This window comes from Phyllostomus hastatus, unplaced genomic scaffold (assembly GCF_019186645.2).
Source record: "Phyllostomus hastatus isolate PE091 unplaced genomic scaffold, TTU_PhHast_1.1 phas_scaffold_755, whole genome shotgun sequence".
NCBI lineage: Eukaryota > Metazoa > Chordata > Mammalia > Chiroptera > Phyllostomidae > Phyllostomus > Phyllostomus hastatus.
Genome location: NW_025334039.1, coordinates 1,483,820 through 1,507,144, shown reverse-complemented (window position 1 = coordinate 1,507,144; position 23,325 = coordinate 1,483,820). Strand labels below are relative to the sequence as shown.

Genomic DNA, 23,325 nt, shown 5'->3' with positions numbered 1-23,325 from the left:
TATAGTTCAACTTTTCAAATTTACTAGCAAGACATGGCCTGGCTAGTGTGGCTCAGTGGATTGAGCACCTGCCTGGGAAATGAAAGGCTGCCGGTTCAATTCCCAGTTGGGGGCTCATGCCTGGGTTGCAAGCCAGGTCCCCAGTTGGAGGCATGCAATAGGCAACCAAGGGATGTTTCTCTCCCTCCCTTTCCCTCTCTCTAAAAGTAAATAAACAATATCTTTTTAGAAAATTTACTAGAAAAACAAACCAGAAACAGCTTTCGCATAGGACACATAAGGTAGCCTATCTTTAGCTCAAAGTAAAAACTCTGGATCTGAACGTGCAGGTCCTCTTCCCACGAGACCCCCTTCCCCCGGGGCTGTAACTGCAAGGCCACTGCACAACAGCACAATCCTGGTTTGGGGCCCCACAGTGGACTCGGGGATCATCCCATCCAGTGATGCCCACGCAGCCTCACTGACTTTCGAAAATATTTACCGAGCAGCTAAGGTGTACCAGGGATGGATTGAGATATCAATAAAAACTAAGAAAGCCTCTTCTTTAAAAAACAAACAAAAAAAAAAACTTGTATCATGAGCCCGAAGAGAAGGGAACAGGTGCCACTTACTGAGTCCCCACTGTGCACAATGGTGCCCAGGGTGGTGCATTTGCCACGTAATGTCGCCTTAACACTATTGCAAGGTTCGGGCTTGTCCAGATGGTCCCTGGGGGCAAGAGGCAGGCATTCCTGCCCCCAGCCCTCTGGTGCAAACCACCCAGGTCATGCCAAATGGAAGCCCAAAGCCTTTTCTAAGATTTGCTTTTTCTCCTCCAAGGTGCGCTGTGGCAACTAGCACAGCAGGGCTCTGGGGACAAATGACCTGAAACCAAACCTCAGCTGTGTGACTTTGGATGCCTTAACTGCTCATGCCTCAGTTTCCCCATTTCCGCAATGGAAGAAATGATGACCTCTCAGGGGTCTGAGGGTTAAATGAGACAGTTGTGCCAGACGTTTGGAACAGAGCTCAGCACACGGCGAGCACTCGGCGTACTCTGGCTGCTATTGTTTCCACAGCCTCTGTGAATTCCAGTGAGGTTACCCCAGCCTTCGTTTCCCACAGGAATCCGGAACGCTGGGCCTCCGCCGTGACCTCCGCTGGGCAGTTACCGCCTCGCCCCTCTCAGGAAGGGGACCAAATAAAGAAGGAGAGAGAAAGACGGAGGGATGAGGGTAAGAGAGAAGGGAGGAAGAAACCTCATGTTCCTTGCAGAGCCACTTGATTTGTGGCTTGCCCTCCCCCCGAGACCCACACTGTCCCATTCGGTCACTGTATGCCACGTGTGACCCCCGAACACGTAACATGTGACTGTCTGAATGGAATCATGCGATAAATGCATAACACGCACCAGCTCTCAAAGACCCTAGTTTGAAATGACGAGTGTAAACACCTTGATATTTTTTTAATATATTTTGGTTATACTGACCTAAATACAACACATTGCTAAAATTAACTTCACCTACTTTCTTTTTACTTTTTTTTTAAGGTGGCTACTAGAAAACTTAAAACTCTTTGTGTGGTGCTGGATTATATTTCTTTTGGGTAGCGCTGTTCTAAGGTTCTCAAGGTATTTTCCTGCACAAAGGGAGTTCCCTCCTTGCAAGGCATCTTCGTTCCAGTTCTTAAGATAATGTTTCCTCCTGACACATAAATACATTTTAGACAGAATTCCATGAATAAAGCAACTGGGAGTGGCGGAAATGACTTGCCTAAAGCCGTGTGGCTAACAAAGGCAGAGCCCCTACCTGCCTCCAGCCCTAACGAGAGGCTGAGTTCTCCTCCCCCACTCCCGGGGCTGGACACCCTAACTCACCCACACTGCTCGATGTGTCCTTCAAACAGTGGCCTCTCCATGCCATCACCCCAGGAAAGAATAACGAAGTCACTCTCAGTTACTGCCACCAGGATGACCAATGGTGGCTGCGTGTTAAAGGGTGAGATCGTTGGACGCCTTGAGGGCAGGCATTGCTTAAACAGGGTGTGGGTGACCATTTGCAGAGCTAAAATCGTGACCTGTGGCACCTGAGTGCTGCAGCGGGGGTCGCCGTGGGCCAAGCACGCTGTGCCTCATATGATCTAAGAAGGAATCCTCCCATCACCCCTCGAGACATGGACTTTTCTTTTTTTCCCTAAGATTTTATTTACTTATTTTTACAGAGGGAAGGGAGGGAGAAAGAGAGAGGGAGAGAAACATCAATGTGCGGTTGCTGGGGGTCATGGCCTGCAACCCAGGCACGTGCCCTGACTGGGTATCGAACCTGCGACGCTTTGGTTCGAAGCCCGCGCTCAATCCACTGAGCTACGCCAGCCAGGGCTGAGACATGGACTTTTCAATGCCCATTTTACAGATGAGGAAGCCAGCTCCCAGGAAGGCTCGGTGATTTGCCCCCGTCACTCAGCCGTCAGTGGCTTCCGGCCTCAGCTCCACCCGTCCCCCGTGCTCAGATGCCCTTGTCCACCAGCAAGTCTGGCTCAAACCACCCTTTCTGTAAACCAGTACGGCTCTTTCTCTCCTCAGAAAACCACTCCTTCCTTTGGCCACCCGTGAACTGTACATGCCATCTATCGTGCACTTACACAACGTGTTAGAACGCATTGCATTTCGGGTCTGCTATCTCCCCACCATCAGTCTGAGCCTCCTTGCAGGAGAAGCTATCCCTTATCCGCATATGATACTAGGTTCCTGGGCCAGTATCATCAGGCACATAGGACTTACTCAAAAACAGGAAAAAAAAATCTGTTGCTGGAATGAAATAATCAACCAACCAGCCCATCTTGATACCCTGGCTCTTTGTTCCGAGTACCTTTTCCCAACCAGCTTCCCCGTTCTGGGTCCCGATGTTCCCCCCCACCGGGAGCTTCTCCACCAATCTGTTTGTGTGGAGAGAGGCCAAGCGCGTCGCTTCTGACTGTAGCTTGGTAACAGCAATTGTCACCTCTCCACTTTTATTAATTGCTGGGTTAATCAAGCACTCCTAATTGTGCCCACCCACGCCTGCAGGACAGCCTTTCTGGGTGGCCAAGAAAACAAGGTTTAAGCTGAAGCGAAAGACAGCATCTCACGGCCTTCTGGACCCTGAACCGCCGGCCACCTTCTTCTGAACCTGTGGGCCCACGTCAGACCAGATGGGAGCACAGTCTTGACCAGAATCTCAGCCGCCCACGGCTTCTGCGCAGCTGACAGGTGGGGGCGGGAACTTGGCCACATGTTCTCCCTGGAGCCCCTCACCATCCCGTGGGGCCGCTGTTCTCGTGCCAGCTCTCAGACGAGGGAACGGATGCTCCAGTGGGAGACAGACCGCAGCCTCGCCCAGGGGTCACCAAGCTGGGAGACAGAGAGCTAAGACTCAGGCTGCTGCTTCTCACGGCACAAGGCACGCCCAGTCCTCGCCGTCCAGGACCCGGAGACCTCTTCCTGGTGGCCCCGCTCCACCTCCCACACCCTCTCCCACGGGCTGGCCACTTCGGCAAGACAGAGAGCTGCCTCCGCCGACAGGAGTCTGCCTTCCTCTGCGACGGTTCTCACCACACCTCCCAGATACAGCCGGCGGTGCAGACGTGTCCATCGGGACCCGCAGCGAGATCTTGCTTTCACAATCTGGGAAAAATTTTCACAAGAACTTTTTGTCACCTCTGCTTCTCTTATTTATGGCACAGGCAGCCAGTGTAGAAGCAAAGGGGCAGAAGGAAAAGGGAAAGGTTTATTGTATACGTTGATATATTTTTCAGGTTCCTGCTTGCAGAAAATAAATGTTATCCTTCCAGACCGTCCCCTTCTACTTTATAAGCAGCAGCAGCTTCTTCTTCTTCTCCTTTTTTTTTTTTAATGTTCAATAAAGATGCCACAGAGGCTGCCAGGCCAGCTCGCTATGACATTCCCTGACAGGCTCCCATATGGAGAGTCTGTAGCAGCCCAGATGCCCTCCCGTGCATGTACCGGGTTTCCAGAAGCACAGTGACGAGCCCCCCGGGGCTGGAAAAGGAGTTCTGCGCACAAGACACGTTGCACGGCTTCCTGTCCAGCTTAACGAGCAAGACCGCTCCGAGGCTGCCGTGGGCGCTGGAGCCACCAAGGTCCCCGTGCTGAACCGCCCAGCGAAGTCACCTCCCGCTGCCGGGGTGAGCAGATGCAGGATTCAAAGGGAAGGTGAGCATCTGTGTGGGCAGGCTGATCCTAGCTTCACCGCCAGGAGAGGGATTTGAGAAGTGAAAAGTGAAACAATTAGGGTTACAACCAAGTTTCTCAAACGTGGGTGATAAACTGACCCCTTGCCAAGGGGAGAGGGAAGCTGGTTACAAGGCACAGGTCTTATTTCATGAAATTACGTTTGAATTGCAAAAGACCACAGCAAAGAATCACAATAATGTTCTTCGGTTTGTCTGTTTCTCAGTTTATCCTCGAAGTATATAAACCCCCAATTTTCAAAGTTTCGTGGGGCTGGCATACAGGTCCCACAAAGGTCTCATTTTGAAAAAGACCCCTCTAGCCACTGAGGTTAAGCGTGAGGGTCAGGGAAGTAAGTTCACAGGGAACAGTTAATGAAAGAGCAAACCAGAGCGGGGGACCCCTTCCTGTGTGTGAATGCATCAACACCAACATCTGGGGCTCATTCTCCAGGACACCGGGCTGGTGCTGCCAACGTCCCCGGGGCGGTGACAGCAAAGACTGACAGGTGACAGGGAAGAAACATCTCCCCCAGCACATCTGCGGAGTAGCTGCTACTGCCCTGTCTGCACCAGCAAATCCGCCTGTGTCCTTCCACACTCCTTGTCCTTCTGCTTGTGCACAAGGACGCGACCTAGTGAAGTGAAATGCCTGGGTATAAAGCGGGGGGAACTTCCATCCAGACTATGCCAATGGCCTACCACCTCTGTTGTACCCCTAGCTGTCGTGAAGGGGCCAGGGATGGAAGCACAGGCCGTCCCGGGGAGTTCCCAGCAGGGGGCGCTGTTAAAGCTTAGGGGGAAAAAAAACACCAGAGATGAAATTCATCCCGGAAGGCAAAAGCCCTCTCATCAGATGTGAAACCAGAATAGTATCGCTGACCCCTGTCATGTAAAATAACTAAAGACGGTAAATAATGCGCTATGCAAACAAAAGTTCCATCCATCACCCAGAGCGACTCAAAGGCACTTAATTACCTCGCTCAGCATTTCGAGTCAACTCCCAGGATGCAATCTGACAATGGCAGGTGCACGTAACTGAGTGGGAATTTTAATTTTCTCCCCTTGTTCTTCTACTTTCTTTGCTAAGACTACTCTGAACTGCCAGAGCCCCAAATTATGGAGATTTCAGCAGACTGATGGAGCACTCTTTTAATTTATCGCTCCATAATCCAATTTTCCTCACATTGGACCACAAATCACCCCAGCCTCTTCACAAATCCACAGGGGCCGTGAGGCATGACACACAAGCGGGATGAATTATGCTGAAAATGAGAAAACTCGTTACTTTGGGCCTCCGTTTCTGCATCATTAACACGAGAAGGTTGGGTCAGAGCATCTCGAAAGATCGCCGGGGCTGCCCGCACCGGAGGGGCCTGCGCAGGGGGAACCGGCTGTCAGCGTCTCCGTCTCAGCGCGCAGGACCCTTCCCGTGTGAGACGGTGGACGGGCCGTGGGTAAGCCTCCAGGACCGCGCTGTGCCGAGGAACTGCCTGCCACTCGCAGCTGGGCTGGTGCTTCGCTGCCACCTTGCAACAGCCCTGTGACCCCTATATATGAGTGGGCTCACGCCACTCCCCGCATGGCCCCCAGCCCACCAGCCCTGGGAAACTGGGCCCCCTTTTCCTCTCTGACCTCATCCCTCTCTACTCTCCTCCACGCCCCTCCCTTCTAGCCACTGAACCTCCTGGAGGTCTCTAATTAGCAGCCGAAAAATGGCCACAGGGCCTTTGCACTGACCTTGGCCTCAGTTCTTTCCCCAGGCATCCCTGTAACTCACTCCTTCACCTTCTCAGGTGTTGGCTCAAATCACCTTCTCTGAGAATCCCTCCGTAGCCAACTTAAACCTGCAAACTCTGCCGCCCCTCACAGCGTAACCCCCCATACACATACCCAACGCCCCTCCTCCCGCCCACCTAGGCTATCTTTCATCCCATCGTACTTGTGAGGAAGTACCATATTTTGCCATGTACAATGCGCACATTTTTTGCCCAGATTTTTGAGGGAAAGATAAGGAGGTGCATTATACATGGATTGTGCCTGAAACACCCTGTATCTGTTCTTGTGTTCTGTAATTATGTTACATAAAATTTCTTGAACCATAATATGTTCAAAACTAAATGCTAAAATTCTTTTACAATACAAAAATAAAACAAGTATTTAAATATAAATAAACAAAAATAGAATTAAAAAATTAAGATGAAATTTGTCTTTCCCTGCAAGTCTGGGCCAAAAGCGTGGGTGCACATTCTACACAGGCACACGTTACACGGGCCAAGTACGGTGCCATGGAGCATGTACTGCGATTCCACAAGAGACTCGTGTTCTAGTTCTTTTGTTTCTCAGTGTCCCCCCCTCGACCAGAACATAAGGCCCCAGAGGACAGGGTCTTCGGCCACCCAGTTAATGGCCAGACCCACTGCCCCAGAGCAGAGCCTCACATACACTCATGCTCAATAGATATTTCTGTGATGAATCAAAACAAACACACAAACAAAAGATCTGAATGCGGGTCTAGCGGAGGGTGGCCTCTGCTCCCAGCCCAGCTGGCTAACCCTCCACCACAGCGCAAGCTCCCCAATGGCAGGAATTCAGCCCGCACGACGGGCCTGGGTCCACAATGCTTGACTCCATTTATTGGTCATTTCTGAGCCACCCCTCCAGGCTGCCAGGCACACACGGGTCAAAGCACTCAGACGTTTGCAAAGACCATCCTGGGGCACCGTACGTGGGACCTCCTTCCTCGGATGGCACTGAAGAGCGTGGCCTTCACACACAGCTACGGGTCGGGGTGAGTCAGCCCAGGAGGAGCTGCCACCTCATGAAACCCCACGTTCCTTTCGAGGCCCTAGCACCGTGCCAGCCCAGGCAAAGGGCCCGCCGTGGGAAAGCACTCGCCACATCCGAGCAACTGTTGAGTTTGGCTGGAATGTCGCAGCTGAGCAAGGGATCAATCTGTGGGAGACCAGGCGAGGCCATATGGGGGAGGCCCTGAAAGGCTGCATGCCGCCATCCCGCAGAGCTGCCAGATTCTTGAGGTCACCGCTTCCACTGCCCAGGGCTGGCACCGGCCTCTAATCTGCCTGCCCAGGGGGAGGGAGGCCTCTCACCTCCCGCAAACCACCGTCTCAGGGAAACACGCACACTGACTCCAAAAGCCAACCCTCATCTCCGAGGGACAGTGGCCGGAGCACCTCGAGGCTTCCTGACTGCTCAGGTCAGCCCCCTTCCTTCTCTGGGATTCCTGAGCTCCCTGCAGCTTCGGAGGGGCCCGCCAAGCATAAAGGCCGTCACCCTGAACCTGAACCCCAGCCTGTGATGGTACCAACAGCATGGGCATCTGTGAAGCTTCACACACACACACACACACACACACACACACACACACAGTTAATAAAAGGGCAGCAAAAACCTTGGGGAAGTGAGAATAATAACCGGAATGGGCATGAGAGCCAAGAGAGGCAGTTTTCAGACGCTCACTCCTTTCCTCCTCCTGTTCTGACCGAACACAGGAGTCCCTGTTCTACCCACGTAGAAGCGGAGGCTCGTATATATGACAGGTAGGTAATCCACTCAAGCCGGGCCGTGAGGAAGCGTGCATCCAAAGCCAGTTTTGCAGCCCTGGCTGGCGAAGCTCAGTGGATTGAGCACGGGGTGCGAACCAAAGCATCGCAGGTTCGATTCCCAGTCAGGGTACATGCCTGGGTTGCAGGCCATGACCCCCAGCAACCGCACATTGATGTTTCTCTCTCTCTCTCTCTCTCTCTCCCTTCCCTCTCTAAAAATAAATAAATAAAAACTAAAAAAAAAAAAAAAGCCAGTTTTGTTTGGTACAGGGGTGTGTATTCCACAAGCAAGAGCGTCCTTCCTAGAACTGAGCAGAAACTACCCCTTTTTAAGTGACCGAAAATAAAATTAAGTTGCTACTGACCCACGTGATTGTGAACGGGTGTCCTGGGTGAACCTTTTGGAGACGGGAGCCTAGGAACCCAGAGAAGGCGAACGCCCTTCCTTCGGATGGCCTAGGGCAGGGGGCAGGCCACGAGACCTGACGTCCTAAGCCCCAAGTTCCAATCAATCCCCTCTAAGCCTCAGTCTGCTGTTCATCTGCGAAATGGGATTGTGAATCCCTCCAGGACATCACGTGGTTGTGGGAAGGACCCTGTGATACAGGCAGAACAACAAACAGCCTGCTGATGTGCTCCGTGACCTGTAAAGGCTGTTAAGACAAAGCTGTGAGTACAAAGAACTCCAGGGAGCCCTGGCCGTCGTGAGACTGAGCTTTACACGTAAGGAACGCAGCTACCCGCCAGGGCCGAGTGCGGTTTCACCTGGGCCACACAACCCTCTACTCACGCCCCAGCCCAGGCCTCCCCAAATCATGGAAGACATAAATGCAGCCTTTACCATGACCTTTCAGGAGACACCGAAGCCAGAACAGTGGCCCTAAATTACAAAGTTTCCCCATCAAAAACATCTCAGGTGAGTGAGTGAGTGGCCAAGGTGAGTTGCAGGCTGGGATGCTGGCCCAGGGCAGCCCCGCACCCAGGTGCTCGGCAGGGACACGTGGACCAGATACATTCCTACTTCCTGCTTCACCCCAGAGCTCGGCCACCCCCCCCTTCAAGCAACTCTTCTTACACCGTGCTCCTTGAACTTGGGTGACCAGGCACACATGTGTGGAAAAGAGGTTGGCAGGAACCCTGGTGTTAGCTTAAACAGTTTTTATTCCGATGGTATTTAAACACTACACTGTAAAACATGAAAATAAAAAAAAATTATTTAAATAACAGATAGTTGCTGAGTGCTACGTGCCAGGCACTGTACTGGGCACTGCAGATTACAGTGAGACGCTTCCGGTCCAGCAAGTACCGGTAACCAAAGAGAGAAATTAACCAAAACATTTCACAGAAGCTGTCAAAATCAGCTGGGAAAACTGCCTCAAAGGTCTTTAAAAACACAGAACGTAAATTTTGACCTGGGCAAGCTGTTGAGAGAAGACTGAGGAGGCAGTAAATGAACTGAGGTGACAGCAGGAGTTATGGGGGGTGGGTGGGGGGAGACCAGAACTCCTGGCAAAGAGCCCTTGAACGTCACGCAAAGGGGCAATGCCCGGGACCCCTGGCTCTACAACAATCCTGGAAGAAAAACAAACTCACGAGGTAACTTTTTAAAAATTAAGTTCAAGTACAAGTTGAGATAAACATCAGTACAAGTTTAGATGAACTGCACAGGATGGTCGATGTGGAACCACTTTCCCAGGGGAAGACTGGTTCACTCTGCCCACATCGGCCGGCTGTTCTGAGGTTGGTGCCCCCAGTTTCCTGCCTTCTTCACACAGGAAGCCACCTGCGTCCCCTCACGAGCTTCCCGCAATTAAAGAGGTATCTTTTGGTGCCAAGCAGTGACTCCCTGGTGCCAGGCAGGGCCAGTGCCCGGTCATAAGTGGTCACATAGATGACCCAGAAGATAGTTATGTGAATTTGAGATGACATCAAAATGTCCATTTTAAAAAGTATAAATGAAAAAATTTTAATTAAAAAAAAGTCTCAGTGAACACCTGCAAGCCCACCAAGGAACACTGTTCGAAAAAGACTCCTAGAAGCTACGTTGCCTTCTTCCCTTCCATTTTGTTAAAATCCTCTAGAATCTACAAAAATGTGCTTCCCTGCTCCATTTCCAACAGCCTCTCCTTCTTCCTTCGCACCCAAGCACTGGTGTGCGTGCAGTGGGTAAATGTAACAACATTGCTAGTCACACCAAGCATTCAGATCACAGACGGCCGCGTGGGGTGAGGAGGGGCTGACATGCCCCGAGCCCCACGACCTACAAAGCACGGTCAAATATAGCCCGGCACATGACTCACGGCAGTCTTGTCGAGCACTTTACCCATCTGAGAGATGAGAAAACGGGTGGTGTTTTTGGCAGCTTACTTAAGAGTCAGCCGCACGCTTAGTCAAGGGCCCGATTTAAATCGAGGTCTGCCTGACCCCGACGCTTGAGCTCCGTCCAGCACCACGCCTCATTTCCCCAAAGGAAGCCCCAGACTCCGAAGCAGAGTTCGGCACCGTGAACGGGGACCGTCTGCCCCTAAAATGCGTACCCAGTTCCCATCAGAAGCGTCACAGCTCTCCTTTTAATGACAGGAGCTTTCCCCTCAAGCCTCCTCACTCAATACAAATGTAAAAGACTCTTATTCAATTGTATCATCTTCTCAGTTTAATTGTGTCGAGTTTGCAAGGGTAGCTGCCTGACAATTCCGTGGCACGGATCCAGGAATTTCGCTCCCTGCTGGGCCAGGCAGGCTTTTGTGCAAGACCAGCACGCCTTAGGACCATTTGTGACATTTTTTCTTTCAATGGGGAGAAAAAAAAAAGCCTACCCTCTAGAGTCCGTCCATTCATAAGTTTGAAAGATCGGAGCTTGAATAATACAGATTTGGAAACTCTACAAAACGGTTTCCCTAAGCTTTTTCTTTTCTTGGCCCCCTCTGAAGTTCTAGCAGAGGAGGAAGTCAGAGGTCCTCAAGTGGGGTCCCTGTATCGGGTCAACACCATTCGCTGGGAGCATCCGATGGAGGGAGGTGGGCTCTGGGCCTTGGTGTTTGCTGGGGGGCTCAGCAGAAGAAAGGAAAGGAAGTCCCACCTACAGAACACGCCTACAGAACAGACAGGCTCAAGCTGCTGGCTGAGTCAACTGCTCAAGACTAGGGTGTCGACTGAAGGGTGGTCTCCAGCGACCGGAAGACAGGGGAGGAGAGAGGTGAACGGAAATGTCTTCATTCATTCACTATTCACGGAGTGTCTGATGTGCACAAGGTACCAAGCTCCGTGCCAGAACTACAGCATGGGTTAGGAAAACAGACCTGCCCCCTGCTCCCAGGGAAGTGTCCGATCTCAGAGGGTAAACAGATGATAAAGACTCGGGCAAACACGGATTACCCGCCCTGCCAGGGCTGAAAGGGAGCCCCCAGGCGCCTGACACACAGGAGCCGGGAGCCCGCCCAGCCTTCCCAGCCATGCAGACCCACTGGCTGCCCAGGACCCGGAAAGAACAACGGCAGTCAGGTCTGCCAAGGAGAGAAGAGGGTGGGGCCCTCGCCGGGTAGCTCAGTTGGTAAAAGCATCATCCTCATACGCCAAGGTTGCAGGTTTGATTCCCCAGTGGGGGCATATACAAGAACCAACAAATAAATGCATAAATAAGCAGAACAACAAATTGATGTTTCTCTCTCTCTCTTCCTCTAAAATCAATCAATTAAAAAAAAAGAGAGAGAAGAAGACGGGGAACTAAGGACCTGCAGGCACCTGCCAGGTTCTGGGAACAGAGTTAGTACAGCTTAAGGGCTGAGAGCAAGACTCTGGGGACTCTGATCCTGGTCTCTCCCCTACCCAGCCCTGGGGCCCTGGGCAAGTTGTCGAACGCCGGCAAGTTGTCAAACACCATCTAGACAGTGGGGGCCATCATCATGGTTCTCCCATAGGGCTTTTTGTAAGGATTCAAATCATCAAAAAAATCCATTCACTCCCAGGTTAAAAAAAGAATGCCAGGCACGTTGTTGGTGCTAAAATGAACAGAAAAAATCCTAGCTATACTTTAACAAATTAACCTATACAACTCCAGGATGTGGGTTCTACCCCTATGTCGTAGGTGAAGGGGCAGAGGCCTGCTAAGCGGCTAAGGAACTTCCCCGAACTCTCCCAGGTAAATGCTGGGGCTGGGGTTCAGAGATCTGGGTCACTGAGGGTCATCAGGAAAGAATCTCAGAAACCCACAGTCGTCGTGTACAATTCTAATGAGGGCTGGGCTACCACGGGCTGTTGCAAGTTCATGTTTCACCTGCAGAATCCCAACATCTGCTCAGGAGGATTGCTATCTTGTTGATAAGCCAGCCTCATTGGACCACAGATCCCAATGTTGTTTAGGACAGACTTTAGGAGCCACGACTCCTGTTGTTGTGCTGCCTCAGTTTCCCCAAAGCGACAAGCCTTTAGGAAGCTGGAAACAGAGGTCATGAGATTGCGGAGACTCGAATTTTCACTGATCTCTTGGTCCCGGCAGCTCAGAGGGTTCACTGCCGGCGCCTTCCTCACCCAGCACTTATCAGTGCACCACCGTGTCCCAGAAGCTGTGCTGGGGACCAGTGTGTGGCTCGGGTCCACCCACATCTCCTTCATAGGCGAGCCCCTGGCTTCTCCCTCGTCCGATTCAAACTCCTCATTTAAGACTCATGTCGGAGCTCACCACTTCCAGAAGGCATTACACATCTTTCTAGACTAGGTCAAGAGCACCCCCTCTGTGCTCTTCCAAATGCCCCTCAATATTTCCAGTAGTTCCACCTCTGAGCTTGCCTCATCGTTCTACAAGGATCAGAACCGAACCCCGTCTCCTTACCAGCCTGTGACTTCCATATGGAGGTGAGGGAAGCCACGATGCCCTTTTTAATAGATTTATTCTTTTTTGCTTTTGCTGGAACGGCCATCTTTTAGTACCTACTATGTGCAAAGTGTCGTTTCATGTGCGAGTGACACACAAACGAATGGAGAGGACGACAGTCTAAGGGGAGAGGCAGGTGCGGGGAGCAGAAGGAGACTCCGAAGTTACTGCAGGACTTGAGCAAGCAGGCTGCCCTCCCTGGCTGGGTTCATGTATCCAGGAAAAGTATCATTAGTACCTGTTAGTATTTCTTAAGATGAAGAGGAGAATTACGTGAGATCAAGCCCCTGTGAGTCGTCACATCCCTGGCACTCAGTAGGGATGCCAAACACGTGGAGGGTAATTCTTTGTGATAAACATCGTGAATATTAGCTGTTTATCAAAGGGGGGTGTTGCTCTCTGACACCAACACAGCTTCAAGTCTTAAGAGCCTTCTTTTTGGTCCACTGAAAGCAACGTCACTAGCTATTTGATGGGAAACTGGGATCAATGCGACTGGTTTTGATGAGAAATCAGTTCCGAGACATCACAGATTTCAAACTCAGAAACCTAGAGTCAATGCTTCTCTGTTCTGCATTGTGATAATAACACGGTCTAAAAACACCTTTTCCCAAGGCCACCCCTCCGTGAGGTTTCCTCCGATTCCTCACCCAGCGGACTCTCCCTCCTGAAACTCCCCTCACTGAGTCCTTCCTCAAGGCACCTGGCGTTCTCTCTGTCCTGGAGGAGCCAATGATCTTGTCCTGACCCTCCCACCACCATCACCAAACTCCCAAGCACCCACCAGAGAGGATCCACACCTGAGTCACATCAACATCCCCCTGTAGCAGCCACCTGCTGCCCACTCGTGCTGCGTAACAAACCATCTCAAAGGCACCGTCTGGAGGCATCATCACTGATTTCCGCTCACGCACCTGCAGGTCGGCTGAGGCTCGGCTGATCGAGGGTGGGCCTGGCCTCTCACCGAAGGCTTGTGGGTTGGCTGGGCAGCTCTCCCCCAAGTGTCTCTCAGTCCACGCCCCCTCAGAGTGGCGGGCTAAAGGACATGCTGTTCTCGCAGCCGAAGTGAAGAGGCAGGGGCAAAAAAAAGCAGCAACACTGAAAGGGGCTTCCAAGGCCTAAACTGACAACCAGAACCCCACCACCCTGACTCATCCTTCACGTCAAACTAAGCCATGCAGCTGGGCCCAGACTCAAGGCTGCAGAAATACGCTACGATTTGTGTGCAGCGGCTCAGAAAGGTGTGGAGCATTGGGGCGAACAGACTCATTCATTCATTCATCACACCTACCACCCAGGCGCCTCATACATATGAATCCTCAGACACTGAATGAATGAATGATGGATGAATGAATGAATGTTGAGTAAATGTCAGAGCCTTGTCAAGACACATGACAATTTACCAGCCACCACTGCAAATCCTGAATCTGGCATGACGGGAACACTCTCGTTAAACGTTAGTTTGCTTCAGGTCCCTAACTTTGTATCTACACACTGCTATGTTTTCTCGTGGATCTCTGATTGGAAAATAAATCAATACCTCCATTCGCACCTGGGAGCCCACGTGCACACGTACCCACTCCCCAAAAGACGACGAATGTGACTGTTTTGCGTACATGGGGTGAGGGCGGCGGGGAAAGGGGAGAGGGGAGGAGGTGACTTTGAATCCAACCTACTGGTTAATGTTCATTGAACTACCTAGCTGAGGTTGAGCAGAAACACATTCAAGTCCGTGAACTTACGAAATGATGCATTATTGAAGCCACCGCAGGGGAAAGGGCTCGGCTTGGAGGACATAAAAGACCGGAGCCTGCAGAGGTGTCTTTTCCATTACAAGGTAACTGCTCAAAAAGAAACCCGTTTTAATTGACAAAGAAGACACTGGCTCCGAGAGGGTAGGTGACATGAAATTAACTCGTAGCTCTCCAGCCCTCCTGCTCAGGAAAAGCTGCAGTTCCTCCCAGAGCATAACCACAGGAGAAAGCCTTAGCTTAGTCTGTTCTCCCCTCTGGGTCCCAGCGGCAGGCCACCACGTGTTCATTCGCTCAACAAATACTGACCGAGAGCCTTCAATGTACAAAACCCAAGGAGAAAGAAACCCTGCCGTCATCAGCTTACCTTCAAGGGCGTCACACAACACAGGAGCAAACAGTGATGCCTTGGAGAAAACAGGGCAGGGTCAAGAGGGCGGTGGGCGGAGCTAACAGACAGTTCACAAATCCTGACAGGGCGAAAATCACCAAGGGTGTCGCCTCCCTAAGTGACCACCGTAGGTTCTCCAAGCTTCAACTTCCAAAAGCTTTTAAAATCTATCAGCAAATGCATTGGTACAAAGCACCCAGGACAGGTAACTTACCACGTCATTCGTCATTCGCTGCAGAACACACAAAAACAGGACCCCCGCCCACGAGGCACTTGCAGTCTAGAGCCTCTCATCAAGAGGAACTCCAGTGACGTGGGAAAACCACGAAGCCCAGACGTAGCCCCTAACTCGGGGCAGTGACAAAAGCCGTCTGTGCGACCCAACCCTCCGTCCGTCCCTGCTCTGTGTGATGAACAGGAAGTGAGAAGTGAGTGGACACACGGAAGATGAAGAGGTTAATTAAATCCACAGCAAAGCAGGAGTATGACTCACTGGGGGCCCCCAAACTGGGGTCCTGGACGCCAGTGCTGTGAGCCTGGAGTCCACAAGTCCAAGGCCGTAAGTGTACAGCATCTGCCTCTAAGAGGGGGTCAAGGGTTGTGGTGCTGCCAGAGACCACGGCCCCCACCCGTGGCCCCCGTCTTCCCTGCTTCCTGGCCAACACCGTGCCATACGGCGGCCCTCCTTCCAATGTTCTGACTCTTGGCTGCGTGTCATATGCTAGTCTCCGGGGGAGTTTTTGGTCCCCGTGCCCAGCTAGGCTCAAAACCGGTTGAATCAGTCTTTCTGGGGGCGGGGCCCAGGCAGCAGGAGACGTCAAGCGTCCCCGGTGGTGCTGGAACACAGCCAAGCCTGAGCAGCACTTGGGGCCCCTCACTGTCCCCACCGGGGCTTTGAGCCCCAGCCGGAACCTCCCTTCCAGACCACTTGCTCTCCCTCCCTACTTCAGTGTGAGGTGTTAGCTGTGCCCCCTCACCCCACGCTGACCTACTGTGGCCCCTCAGAAACGTCCAGGGGACCCGTGTGCGGCAACTCTATGTTGCCAAGGAAAACTGGGACGTGGCACGTGGCACAGGCCACCCCATCCTCTCCCAGGCGGTGAGCCCAGGCACGTCAGAGCGCAGAAGGTCCAACGACCCAAACGTTGTGTAGTGAGCACTTGTGTGTGCGTGTGCGTGCGAGCACATGGAGCAGCAAGATACAAGGTTGGGCCAGTGGGGGAGTGCGTGGGGGATGGAGAGGAGCCCACCTGCACACAGGTGGGCGGGGTTGGTGCTTGCGTGTCCAGTGATGTCAGACGCCGCACTGACAGCTACCGTCTTCCCACCGATGGGGATGGGGCACGGCCCTCCACTCAGAAACCACAAGAGAGCCGGAAGGCGCACGGAAAGATGGCGCGGCCCCAACACTGAATGGATCTGAGCGTGAACAGAAAACAGAAAATCGGGCCGCCCGCCTCGCCCAGCTGACAAGGGCGGACGGAAGCCCGAGGGGACCAGGGTGGAAAAGGAGGATGGAACAAGTTCACTGTAAGTCTCGGGTGAGGCTCCGCAGTGGTGGCCCACTGCTGCGTGGCAAATCACCGCAGCGGCGGAGGCTTGAGGCAGCAGACCTTAGCTCAGCTCACAGTTTCTGCGGCTCGGCTGGGCCCCATGGCTGCGGTCGAGGTGTCCCCGTGGTGTCCTCACGTGGGGGCTCTGCGGGAGCACCCACCTGCACGCTCACTCGGAAGGTGGCAGCCTGCGTGTCCCGTGCCGGAGGACTGACGGCCTCAGCTCCTTGGGAGGCTCCATGGGTTTCTGCAGCACGCTGACGTCAGCCAGCCAGCCAGCCGGCCGGCGAAGAAGGCCCCACAGCCAGTGAGCCAGCACACGAAGCCACGGAAGTGACATCCCATCACCTCTGTTCTGGTCCGTGGTCACAGTAGGAAGTCACAAGGGCCGCTCACACCCAGTGGAAGGGACCGCGCAAGAACATGAACCTCAGGAGGTGGGACTCACAGGGGACCACTTTCATTTCATTGTGATAAAATCCACACAACAAAATTTACCATTTTAACCACTTTTGAGTGTGCGTTTCACTGCCACGAAGTACATTCACACCGTTACACAGCCATCACCACCATCCGCCTCTAGAACCCGTTCACCTCTTCACATCGGAGCCCTGTCCCCATTAAACACTGACTTCCCCAGTCCCCTCCCCCGCCAGCCCGACAACCCCCGATCTCCCCTCTGCCTCTGTGAATCTGACCCTTCCGGGTGCCTCATATACGTGGAAAGCCATAAATATTTGACCTTTTGTGGCTGGCTGATTTGACTTCGCACTCACCTTCGAGGTTCACCCACGAAGGTGGTGGCATGCGTGGGGTCGAAATGCCCCTCCTCTGGAGGCTGAGTAAAAGCCCCCCGTGAGCACGAGCTGCACTGTCTTCCCCCACGTGTCCATCAGCGGACACCTGTGTCGCCTTCGCCCTTCGGCCGTTGTGAGCAGGGCTGTTGTGAACACGGGTGGACAAACACCACTCAAGCCCTGCTTTCGGTTCTCGTGGGCACATACCCAGAGTGGCATTTCTGGGTCACACGGCACCTCGGACCCTTTGAGGCCAGCATGTACCTACAATGGGACAGAGTGGCTCGGGCGCCTGTGAGGACTTTGGACAGGCGGAGGGAGAGTGGAGGGAGCCCGCATACCTGGGAGCAAGGATGCTGTCGGCCCCGCCCCTCCCTCAGTGACGCCATCCCCTGCCAGGACACACACACAGCAGGGCATGCGGCGTCCCGTGGACCAGGGCCCAGGGACACCAAGTAGCCCCACACCTACTCTTGGTTTGCCCCTGACTTTCCCGATTGTTCTGCACTTTCCAGGAATCTTTTTCTATCGGGCTGTTGGAGTTTTCTGTAATTAGACACTTAACTTGTTCTCTCTCCGTATTCAGACAAGCCCCAGTGAAAGTAATAGCATCCCCAGTACTGCCTTCAGGGCCAACTGAACAGAGCCCCGACCCCTCCAAGCACACCTGAGGGACACTCGGAATTAGAAAGACCTGGAGCCCCTTTTCCCAGCCCTTCCCCCGGCCTTAGCAGGACAGGGGCGGTCGCTGCAGGAGTGAGGCCAGCCCTCTGAGAAGCTCCCCTCCCCAAAGCCCAGGAAGACGCTGAAATGAAAAGCTCAGGTTGACTCACCCCCAACTGCTGAACGAGACACACCCTTCCTTGCCAAGCAGCTGGCCGCCGCCATCAAAACGCGCGAGGGCCTTCAAATCAAGCCCATTCTTTCCGAAACCCTCCCACACCCACATCCTCTGCTTTAATTTTTGCTTACCCAACAAGCTGCCCGCGGCATGCTCTCACTGCTGGCTCAGGAAAGCGAAGTCCCCGGGCTCTGTGACTACGGGCAGGATAAGGGGCTCCTTCCTGCCATCCCAAAGTAGCACCAGACGAGAGAAGGAGACTGCCTGGGCCTGGACAGCCACCCAGGGAGCCTGGCTCTGTGAGCAGGAGTCAGGACAGGTGGTGTGATGTGAATTCGCAGGGGCGGCAAGCGGCCCGAAGCCCTTATCGCGATCCACGCCACCTCACCGCTGAAGGTGACATCAGAGGGGGAATGCCAATGAGGCCTGCGGAGCTCCAGACGGCCAAATATGGGCCGCTTTATTACGGAGTCTAAGTGACTGCAAACGGGCCATTATCAAATCTCTTCAGTGACAAAGCTCCGTGTTGAAAGGAACAAATAAAAATAAGTACATTAAGCGCAATAAATCACAGGGCCCTGTCGCCGAGACCCATTATCCCTGGGGGATTACGGGACTGTTTTCCTCCCTGCCTTTCAGCCATTGGCTCCTGGGTTTCCCATCATTGTTTTAATATTGCAGCCATTACTCTCCGTGCCACGAAGTGCCTGCTGTTTTTCTGTAGTTCTGAGTAGCAAGGGCATAATTTGTTTTATGATTTGCTTGGGAGGGTAGCTGTTTTATATTCATCTTTAAAAGATACATTCGGTAATCGTAGCAATGAGACCCCTGCTTCACCAACGGGCCCCAGCCCTGTCATCGCGTGTGGCATCCACGCGGCCGCAGCTGCAGCGACCCAGAAGGGGCCCGACCGTTTACCAGGAGAGCCGTGCTGCGCCTGCGTGCCTGGTAACGGCTTCAGTCATGGTGCAAGAGCCGCCAGGTCATGTGGAAGGCAGACTGGGCTGCAGGGAGGCAGCAAGAGGCTGGAAGTCCGGGGTGGGGGGGGGGGGGGCTGGGTTGTACCATGAAGTGGGTGTGACCTCGGACGGCACCTCTGACCTGCAGGGCTTAAGTGTCTCCACTGCCAGATACACCAGTTGGTCCACATGTCTCTCTGGAGGCCTAAAGATTCTGCATTTCCATAAGGTGCAGAGAGCGGGTGAAGAACCTTAGGCCACATAATACTTTCATTGCCTCCTCTTTCCCAACAAGGTCATCGCCAGATGCACCGTGCGATCAAACGAAGCCATTACGCCATGGCCCAGGCCATCTTCCAGCAGCCCCTTCTCCTACCCGTGCCGACACCTCCCCTCTTGCCCCCCCTCCCATTCCCTGAGAAGGTGCTTCCAGAACAGCTCACCGTAAACGCTGCGAACAAGCCCGCTCCTGGTTGCGTCCGCTGTCTCAGGACGCGCACGGAAAGACGGATCCGCAGGGCGGAATGTGTCGGGCGGACGGCCACAGCAGGCCCCCCACTCACATGGACACGCTTCCCCCATTGGAAGCGGACAAGCCCCGTCCACTGGGGCGCAAGGCGGTGCCGACTCCCGCTGGCAGCGCGCAGACCTGAGCAGTCCTCACAGGCGCCCACTTCCATGGCCACATCGACACCTCGCCGCGAAGAGAGCACTTCTCGCGATGCTATGCGCTGCTTCCAGGCGGGGCGCCGCGTGAGTCGGCCGCGGGACTGCGCTGATCCCAGACCTCCATCACACAGCCGAGAGGGGCTGACATAAAGCCCGCCCGACAGTGCCCAACCCTCCAACACTCTCTAAGGGACTCAACTTCAGGAAAGGCAAGAGTGACCAGATCTCCCGTGTGAAAAACGGAGCTGGGTTTTGCAAGTCATCTGAGCCCGCAGAGCAGCCTCTTAGGAGCGGAATGAAGAGGAGTCCTTCTCGCCGAGCCATTCCTCTGGCTTTGCAAAATTTGGTGTGACAACCCGGTAAATACCTAATGAAGTTAGATACAGGGTAGCTTTTAGCCTAGAACGCAGGTGGTGGTTGCACAGGAGGGAGCTTTGCCTGCAAAGAGGAGAGCGAGCTGGGAGACAACCGAAGCCAGTCACAAGGAGCCAGGCCATCCAGGTGGGCACTCCAGGCAAGGGCGACCTCGTGTCCTTCTCTCGTTCCCCCCAGCAGAGTGCCTGGCAAGCAGCAGATGATCAACAACTGTGTGTCCATTGAATGGGTGAACGAAGGGACGAAACAGAGCAAAGAGGTGTGGAAGACTCGCAGCCCCTGGACACTCCGACCCAGGGGGATGGGGACAACGCTGAGATCTGTTTAACTGAGGGAGACTTTGGCAGGGCTTTGGGCATCTCATGGAAAACACACAGATATGCATGTACTCTAACAGCAATATATCTACCCTATGGTTTCTGTAAAAGGAAGGTGAAGACCCCAAATCCTTTTGGTGGCAGTGTGAGGGTTTTGAGGGTGGTTTTTAGTTTGTTTTGTAACTTTCTTACCATTGCAAGTTATTAGGAGAAGGCATTCTGAAAAGATCCTTAACCTCTGTCCCAAGGAACCTCTGCTGAATACCAAAATGTAATTCATAAAAACAAAACCATAAAACCACCCCACACGCCCATGCTCTCCATGAAAGAGTCAAGAGTTGGGACAGATATCTCAGGATTTACATCCACGTGGTACCGCAGGGCAGAGTGAGGGGCCAGCAAACCAGGACAAGGCAGGTGACTGGCCATGTCCGACACCCTGGGGTGGCGCCCCCCTTGCAATTTCTGCTGTCAGCTTGCTCCTTGTTTCCAGCGAACCCTGAACCCAGGGCTCAGGTCAAACGCTCCTACTTCCCAAAGGGCCTTGAACTGAAAAATCACACAGAACGTGTCAAGTGTCAGATCTGCATGCTACTTACATACCACATACTGGGAATAAGAGGCATCTGTCATCCCGGGGGCACTCTGCCATGACCCAGAGCACTTTGAGGGGCGGGGTTTCTAAAGCACTTTCTCCACGTGACTGCATCTGATCCTTAGGCTGAAGGAGGGGACAGGTGATGATGGGCCGTGGAGGAGGAAAAGGTCAGCTCAGGGAGTTATGGATTGAACTGTGTCCCCCAAGAAAGACGTGGTGAAGTCCTACCGTCCTCCCAGGACCTCTAAATGTGACCTGACAGGAAAATAGGGTCTTTCCAGAGGATTCAAGGTAAAATGAGGTCAGTAGGCTAAGCCTTGACCCACGATGACAGGTATCCTCTTAAAAGAGGAAATTTGGGCATGGAGACTCGTACAGAGGGAAGACAGTGTGAAGATCCACAGGGAGAAGACGCCCATGACACTGGAGTGAGGCTTCCCTACGCCAAGGACGGCCAAGGCTTGCCAGCAAACACCGGAAGCTAGAAAGGGCATGGAAGGATTCTCCCCTAGGGCCATGAGAGACAGAGTGGCTTGCTGACACCTTGAGACGGCTTGATTTAGGACTTCTGGCGTCCAGACCCGGGAAACAACAGGCTTCTCCTGTTTGAAGCCACCCACTCGGCAGTGTTTTGCTACAGCCGCCACAGGAATCTAATAAGAGAAGGTAAGCAAGCGCCTTCCCCAAGGTGAGCTGGCAAAAACATGCAAATAGCAATACGCCGTGCTCTGTCAAAACTGCTGTGACCAGCTTTCAGTAAAGACAGTGTCTTCGTCGCTCAACGCAATCCGCACCGGCCTATAAGGAGGAGATGGTATGTGGATGGATTTTTAAAAATTTCATCCTCCTCCCAGGTAACATCTGTGCACTTCAGGCACGTCCTGCAGCAAAAACCTTTCCAAAGCATGGATTAAAATTTCTGGATTGGACGTAGGCAAAATCTGGGTGGCAGGTTTTCGTTTTTGACATGAAAGGACTACAGTTTGACCAACTCCTCCCACCCCCCGCCGCCACATCTTTCAGCTGTGATATTCCATGACAAGCATCACCAGACCAGACAATGAACACACGAGCCACATGCAAACAATGGTGAACCAGGAGCAAGAACAATGACAACCGCCTGCCATCTGCTTAAAGAAGAGGACTTTCCATTCACACACCCAGAGGTGTGTGAATGGAAATGTCAGAGAGCAATTTCTCTCTGACATCACAGCAGCCCTTTTAGGGACTCAGGTCAAATGGATTGGCAAACCCCCACATTTGCAAACTCGGTCCCCAAGACACCAAACGCAGAATGACAGGACTCTTTCACGCACACCAGCCCTGGGACAAGGAGAGAGCCAGCTGAGCTCTGGGCTGGATAATCCACCGCTCAGTGCAGACAGGAAGACATGCTGACGATCTGAGTGTGAATCCTGCCTTCGGGGAGCCTCCAACCCCACGCCCCCAAAAAGTCATAAAACACTTTGCAAACAAAGTCAGGGCATTTCAGAGAAGCTGTTCCTGCAGCAACAACAGTGGCCACGAGGAGCTTAGGGAGGCAGAAGACCCGGGTTTCCACCATCAGTTCCCAAGCACTTTCGGTGAACTCACCACCTGTTTATATGTCTACACTTTGTCTTCCCTCTACTCCTGTGAAAGGGAAAAGTGCACCCAAATGACACACTGTGTCAAAGTACCAAGCCTGAAATTGCTAGTTCGCTCTGGCATAGGTGAATCCCTTACTAATTTGTATAGCAAAGCAGGTTTGTACATTAAGGTTAGTTTTCGAAACATAACCCCTTCACGACATTAAAACAACAGATAGTGTTACGGGCTGAATTTTGTCTCCCCCAGATTCAGAAGTTGAAGCCCTAACCCCCAATCAGGCCAGCGTGTGATGGCATTGCATCTGGGAGAGTAATCACATCTGGGAGTTGGGGCTTTAACGAGGTGATTCAGGGTCCGTGAGGTTACCACGGTGGGCCCTCCCCCAATCGGAGTGGTGTGCTTGTAAGAATTGGAAATTAGGAGATTAGGACACAGGGAGAAGACCCCATGAAGATGCAGGGAAACGACAAGCCAGGAGAGAGAAGCCTTGGAAGAGAAGACCCTGCCGACACCTTGAGCTTGAACGCCCAGCCTCCAGAACCGGGAGAAAACAGATTTCTGCTGTTTCAGCCGCCCAGGCTGTGGTATTTTGTGTCATGGCAGCCTGCACAGACTAACACAGATGGAGTTCCACAATCTTTAATTTCTTTTTGCTTTCTTCTATAACTAACAGTCGCAAAAAAAGAAGAAGAAAGAAGAAAGAGGAGAATGCACTCAGGGATGTTTCTTTTTGGCACTTCCTTAAACATCTTGAAACTACCCAAGCGGGGAACGGAAGGTATCGTCCGTGTCACCGTGTCTACCCATGCTGGCTGGCGGCGGGTACCAGGGAAGCGAGTCCT

At 52.9% G+C, this 23,325-nt stretch overlaps 1 protein-coding gene across 4 annotated transcripts in view; it reads right to left on the bottom strand.

Annotated features, from left to right (window-relative positions):
* LARGE1 (LARGE xylosyl- and glucuronyltransferase 1) overlaps positions 1–23,325 on the bottom strand; it is a 455,596-nt gene that overhangs the window by 414,860 nt on the left and 17,411 nt on the right. Inside the window, exon 1 of one of the 4 annotated variants that reach the window (XM_045826474.1) lies at positions 18,107–18,277. The exons of the other annotated variants lie outside the window; for them this stretch is intronic. The gene's annotated coding sequence lies outside the window, so the exon portion shown is untranslated. Of the gene's footprint in view, positions 1–18,106; positions 18,278–23,325 lie in introns of those variants that run through there. 4 annotated transcript variants of the gene reach the window in all.